The sequence below is a fragment of the Gouania willdenowi genome, chromosome 21 (assembly GCF_900634775.1).
Source record: "Gouania willdenowi chromosome 21, fGouWil2.1, whole genome shotgun sequence".
Lineage (NCBI taxonomy): Eukaryota > Metazoa > Chordata > Actinopteri > Blenniiformes > Gobiesocidae > Gouania > Gouania willdenowi.
Genome location: NC_041064.1, coordinates 9,421,736 through 9,428,110, shown reverse-complemented (window position 1 = coordinate 9,428,110; position 6,375 = coordinate 9,421,736). Strand labels below are relative to the sequence as shown.

The window sequence follows — 6,375 nt, the reverse complement described above, 5'->3', positions numbered from 1 at the left end:
CTGCATTGCTCTCTCTTCTCCATCCTGGAGCTTCACTGTGAGGTTAAAACAGAGATAAACTGTTGTAATAAACCAGTTCACAGCAGTTTGGTCACTTCTGCTAAAGGTGAATTTATCACAGCTATGTGAAGGGCAGCTGTAGGTCTCTGCTTGTCTGTTTTATTCAGGTGTGATTTATGAATGCATATGAGATGAGCGTATTGTTGCGAGGTCGTTTTAGTGATTTGGGTGATTAACATTAATGGAGGTCAAAGCCATTGAAGGCCTCTTTAAACTGCAGCCACTCAGAATGTGAATGTTAAGTCCTCATTGTATAATGTCCTTCATGGTTTCCAGGAGGCCCAGAGGGACGGATGGTGGCCACGGCCGTCCCTCTCAGTACATGTGTGCCAATTTTGTAAAAAAAAAAAAAAAAGGCTATTGATGTTTAAGATGTGACACTTATCATGTACACAGTTGAAATGAGATATTCTTTAAGTAATTCTTTATAGAATAACAGCAGCTGAACAGTTTCAAGGTCAGTTTCTATTTGCATTCAGATGCTTCACTGATTGTGTGCAGTGACCCAGATCCCCTTTCACAATAAAGGTAAAGCTGAGGCACAGGTTTAAAGCCCTCCTGTTGAGCACGGCCTACAGTTGGACCCATTCCCGCCTGCTTTTTCTAAATGCTCCCGAACACAACTTGCTGGAAGTCAAGGAAACATCAAAAGCAAACAGCAGACGCCTCTGAAGAAGGCTGGCACTTGACAGTCAAAATATGTCAGGAGATCAAAGGAACTTTCCTGAAAAACAGTTGTTTGAATAAATGAAAACTGAACATATTGTTCAAAAAGAAGACAAACAGAACTTGCTGGAATTATTACACGGAAGTCAAGGAAACATCGAAGCGATCAGCATACGCCTCTGGAGAAGACTGGCAGTTAACAGGAGATTAAAGTGAATTTCCTGAAAAAACTGTTGTTTGACTAAATGAAAACTTAACATATTGTTCAAAAAGAAGTTGCTGGAATTATTACGCAGAAGTCATCAAACATCAAAGCGATCGCTATATATATATATATATATATATATATATATATATATATATATATATATATATATATATATATGTATATAAGCCCATGTTGTTTTGTACTCTTACAGTAAATATTAGTCAAATCAATTTTTTTTATTTTTTTAATAATAAAAAAGCATTTTACCAGTATTTGATGGTTTTTTAATTGTACAAACTGAGCTTTCACACTGCAAATCATAGACTTAGACATTTCATTACAGCAATAATAATACAGCCTACATTGCAAGACTATAAATACACACGTGAATAGGCTTCAGCATGAACATTTAGCTGAAATCACATTTGATCTAATACTGAAGGCAAAATTACTAATTCACTGAGGGACAGAAAATAAATGTATTAAATTCAATTCAACACGTAGGCAATTGTTTGTATTATTATAAAAAAGTTATTTTCTCATACTGAAGTAATGAATATAATTTGGTTATGTATACAGAAATGTTATTAATTGATTACAATGAATTATTCATATGTATTATTTTACAGTTCTGGATTTCTCTCATATTTTTTTTTAAACAGGAAGTAAGTATTTTATTGTGAAAAAGCTCTAATTGTCAATAAAGGAAGGAGGGCTTCGGTGAAAACGCTTGTTTTACTTTCGTCCGTGAGTAATGAAGCCCACACAACCAGTAAAAACATTTTAAATGCTAATTGAGAAGCAAACATAGAGTACGTCAGCTTTTCACTAGAGGGCGCTCTCGGTTTTACAATATTTGACAGCTTCTTTGTTACATATAGGACTAAACAGTGGATGCGGGTTTACTCCAAGCATTACGGTCATGTTTTTAATCCTCTGGTTCAACACACCTGAAATCATTAAAAACTGATTGATACCAAGACAGAGACAAACATGGATGCAAAACATGTAAAAACAAGATTTCATTTGACTTCAGGTGAGTTTAATTCTTAAATATTAAGGAGTAAAATACAGCTTTAACAGAAACATTATTCTCTACTAATTGACATTTTGTTAGCCTTTTATTTACCAACGCAGAATGCTTCATACTCTTAAGGAACACTGTACAAATTATTCTTTAAAAAAATATATTTTTGCCAATATCCTTCATGTCGATATTGTCCAACACTAAATTTCTGATATTAATTGATACCGATATATACGTAGACGCCTACAACCATAATTTTAGGTAAAATATTAAGAAAATAACAGGTTATGGCTACTTTTAATGTGATGCAACACGGGATATTTTCAACAAATACACATGATCTGTGCAAAAATAACAATACTTAATCAATTTTAGTGATGGAAAAGAGCGATATTTGTTAATGTGTTGTCTCAAACAACAGCACAAAACAGTTTTTCAATATGGGTGGACAAACTAATACCGATGTAGACTGATATTACATTTTTAGGCCATGAGTCAAATTCTTGGCCCGGCAAAAGCAACAAAACAGTCAGAGAAACGATGAATTATTGTGCTAATTAAACTAAATCAGTTGTAGATATCTCCAAATTAATATTCGAATTCAATGAAACGCCACAATATTAGCAGGGCTCACATTTCTCCACGCTTATATCACATGATGGCAGTTGTTTTTAATCTGAAATTGTTAAAAGAACTCTCAATTTATCCACAACCTTGCATCTTTCTTCAAAGAATTCCACAAAATTTCCCCGAATTACATAAAATGGGGTCACAAAATCAAATAAATTGAAAGTGAACACCCTGCAGGGACTGACATATATCACTTTATTGCTTTGACATTATCAGTGCCTTACACACCTTAATATATCTTTTATTTATACGTGGAAGTGCAAACTAGAGCACCTTAAAGATTAAATTACTCATTTTCCACCTAAAGTCTGTGGCCCACTGCTCCGTATTTGGCCCCTGAAATAAAAGGAGTTTGACACCCCAGTTTTAGGCAATTATCGGCCGATAATATTGCCTGTCACTAAATAAATAGATACTTTATTCATCAAAAGGGATCATTTATATGAATTAATAATTTCACTGCAGAATTTTACACAGCATTATCAAACATGTATTTATACAATCGACCTATGACTGTCTTTTTTTTAACCTATTTGATCCCGTAGTTTTCCTTTTCTATGATAGATGAGAGTCACCACGTCACCGTAAACACTAGTTCAGAGGTGTTTTCTGGTGTATGCGCGGCAGCTCCAGGCATTACGGTATGCGCATGCTGCGGAGCCTCTGTGTCCACTGACTGAAGCCGGTGTTGCGCTGGAAGACGCTGCGCTGAACAGGTAATAAAAACCCATTGTTACTGCTTTTTATTTCACCCTAACGTTACAACCAACTTGTTTTCACATCAGGGTTTAGATGTAGATCGAATGTCTGGGTGATGTTAGGTTGTAATAGACAGAGATTGGAATGATGAGGTGCTCCTCTGTGTGTGTGCGGATGCATGGGAAAGGGACGCATTGTTTGCGCCCAGGACTAAAGCAGGGTGTTGGGGTGTCAGTCTGGTTCTGAGGCGCAGTGTTGAGGAATGAGACTCCGGGGAAATCTTCCACTGCAGCACGCAAATGACCCCCAAAGGGAATAGCTGGAGGAAACCCACTTAATTGCGTTCATCGTAATTGTTCTTCTTGGGTTTTCAAGGGCTTGAACCATTGATGTCTGCAATGTGCTGGTTACTACTGCGGAAAACCTTGTTGTTTTCTGTGGCAATGTGTTGCCATCTGGCTTTAGTGGTCTATTAAAACTGTTACAGACAGGTTTGCATTAGAAATCAGCAAAACAGAATTATAAAAATATCTATTTTATAGATAGATGATGTGTTTCCCTGCATAGATCTGATGGTCATATTCAATGTTCCTGATCTGAGGGGGTGCTCCTCCTGCTGCTGAGTCATATTCCCTCATTCCTGATCTAAAAAATCAAAACAAATACATTGTATTTGTTTATTTTACACTAAATTTCCTTCAGTTTAATCTGTTTACTGATTTATCTTTCCCCTTGAACCCTGTCCCTACCCTTAACTTATGTTCTCCACCTTTTACTGAATGGCTTCTAAGTGAACCCCCACATTGGATTTCCTACACACCCCGTCCATGCTTCTGTGGTGTGATTAGCATATACTGTAGCTGCCATTGAATCCCATGTAAAGAACCCAGTAACCCCAGCAGCGTGTGCACCTACAGATTTGAGGTTTTCCTGCTGCATCCAGGATGAGGCTGAGTTTATTGAGTCATGCACAGGGTGGAAGTGAAGGAAAGGAAAGGGAAGGGAAGGAGGAAAGGGAGGAAATAAAAGGAAGGAAGGAAGGAGTGCCTCTTTTGATGAAGGATTGAACTGAAGCAGCAGGAGAAAAGATGCTGACAGCTTTGCATTATACAGTTAGTTGAGCCACACGGTGCAGATTCAGCTGTCGCACAACACAATTCTTTCGCGTTATCAATCTCAGTAAAAAAAAAACAAAAATGAAATGGGTGCGTGCTATAGTGTCTTGGGTTGCTACTCTACTCTTATGTTTTTGACCTACATCAGGGGTGTCAGACTCATCTTAGTTCAGGGGACAAATATGGACCAGTTTGATCTCAATTGGACCTCAGATTTTAGATGTCCCAGTTTTTAATATCAGTCCCTGCAGAATCAAAAAAATCTTCATTTTGTAACCAGTTTTTGAAGAATTGTGTGGAATTGTTTGTGAGAAAATGCAAGATTCATGTTCTTTCCACAATTTGCAATTAAAAATGACTTTATTCTTGTGATATAAACAAAGGAAAATTGCAAGCCCCGAAAGATATTGTAGTTTTATTGAATTGGTGAATTTGAAATATCTACAAATGGATTATTTGGTAATTTACTCAATAGTTAATGTTTTTTCTGTTCTTTTACTGTCTCCTGTGGGCCAAATTGGATGTTCTAAAGGGCCGGATTTGGCCCCCAGGCCTTGGGTTTGACGCATGGTTCCCTATGTATTTCCAAAGGCTGTAATGAAAAAAGCTCTAGAGTGAAAGGCTATTTTGTGAAGCTAAAAATGTAAAGTGCTACAACTGACCTGCTACAAAACTCCAGACAAGGTGAAGGAGTCTCAGTCCACCTAAATGTTTATGTATGTCTCTACTCTTAACTTCCTTAGTTCCTTCTCTTTCGAAAGCCCGTTTTATAACGTTTTGCTTGTTCGCTGTGGTTAGTGGTGTCCCATTACAACTTTTTCTCTTACAATATTACACCGATATTACTGCCTTGAGGATTTGTGACGATATCAAAACAATATTGGCACAAATCATGCATACGTTTAGTACTTATTTTTTACTGTGTAATGTTAGAAAAGGCTTGATCAAGTGATATTATTTAAAAAACTTGAAACATAGCCTCAATAAATCCAATAAACACTATGTATTAGAGTTCTTAAAACATTGGTTCCCAACCTTTTTTTGGGTCCTGACCCCATTTTTATATCTCAAATTTCTGGCGACCCCAGAGCCTTTTTTTCCTTCTAGAATTAGTTTGTTCACATTTTATTTTAATGAGATTTTTTTTTTTTTTTTTTTGTGTAAGTGTAGAATACAGTTGTTTGAGTTTCTGTTGTGGTATTTTATTTTAAATCAGAATAGTAATTTGGGAAAAAATATATATACATATCGTTTTAATCTGTCTTGAAAAAGCAATGGTTTAAATGGTACATTTTATATGCAAGCAGATACATTAATATTGGACAGTTATTAATATTGGATCAATTTCCCAAATAAACTGTCATCAATCATCAGATCATTGATTTATGATAGTGTTGCTTAAATTGAAAACTTTGACCTTAAGACGAGGCATTGTCCCACTATTTTAGTTAAAAAAAAAAAACCAAACCAAAATAAAACAGAATAAGGCAGGTAAAGATACCAAGTGGTTACCAAGGTGATTGCTCATGTAACGTTCCACAGTGGTTGTGAATGGTTTGAGTATTAAACGTCACCTGTTCCTCCAGCTCTTAGTATCTTAGTAAGATCATTAGGATAATTAGGTCAGAGCGAGCGTTTGTTCACTGACATGAGCAGTTTGCACTAATGATCTCTGATACGGACTCTTCAAAGGGAGACGGGATTCTTGTCTCAGCAGTAACGGTAATAATGTGTATGCCTAAAATAAAACTAAAGCTGACGGTTCAATTCAGAAAATGTATTTTACAGTTTTTAAAAAACGACTTTGTGTGTGTGTTTAAAATGGGAGAACATTAATCCAACTGAGAGAGGATGGTTCACACTGTCCGCTGCCAGTTCAAGGTGTAGTGCCACATCCTGCTGCTGCCCAGCTTTAGTTAAGCCAACGAGAGAGTCTAATCCTATTGATTCCCACAAACACAGTCAGCTGG

At 36.5% G+C, this 6,375-nt stretch overlaps 1 protein-coding gene across 13 annotated transcripts in view; it reads left to right on the top strand.

Moving 5' to 3' along the window:
* The first annotated feature begins 3,217 nt into the window (after window positions 1-3,217).
* Window positions 3,218-6,375, top strand: part of map2 (microtubule-associated protein 2) — an 83,776-nt gene continuing 80,618 nt past the window's right edge. For 11 of the 13 annotated variants that reach the window (XM_028435689.1, XM_028435700.1, XM_028435698.1 and 8 more), the window contains exon 1: window positions 3,218-3,307. The gene's annotated coding sequence lies outside the window, so the exon portion shown is untranslated. The remainder of the gene's footprint in view (window positions 3,308-6,375) is intronic. The other 2 variants (XM_028435691.1, XM_028435692.1) reach the window with 1 other exon arrangement.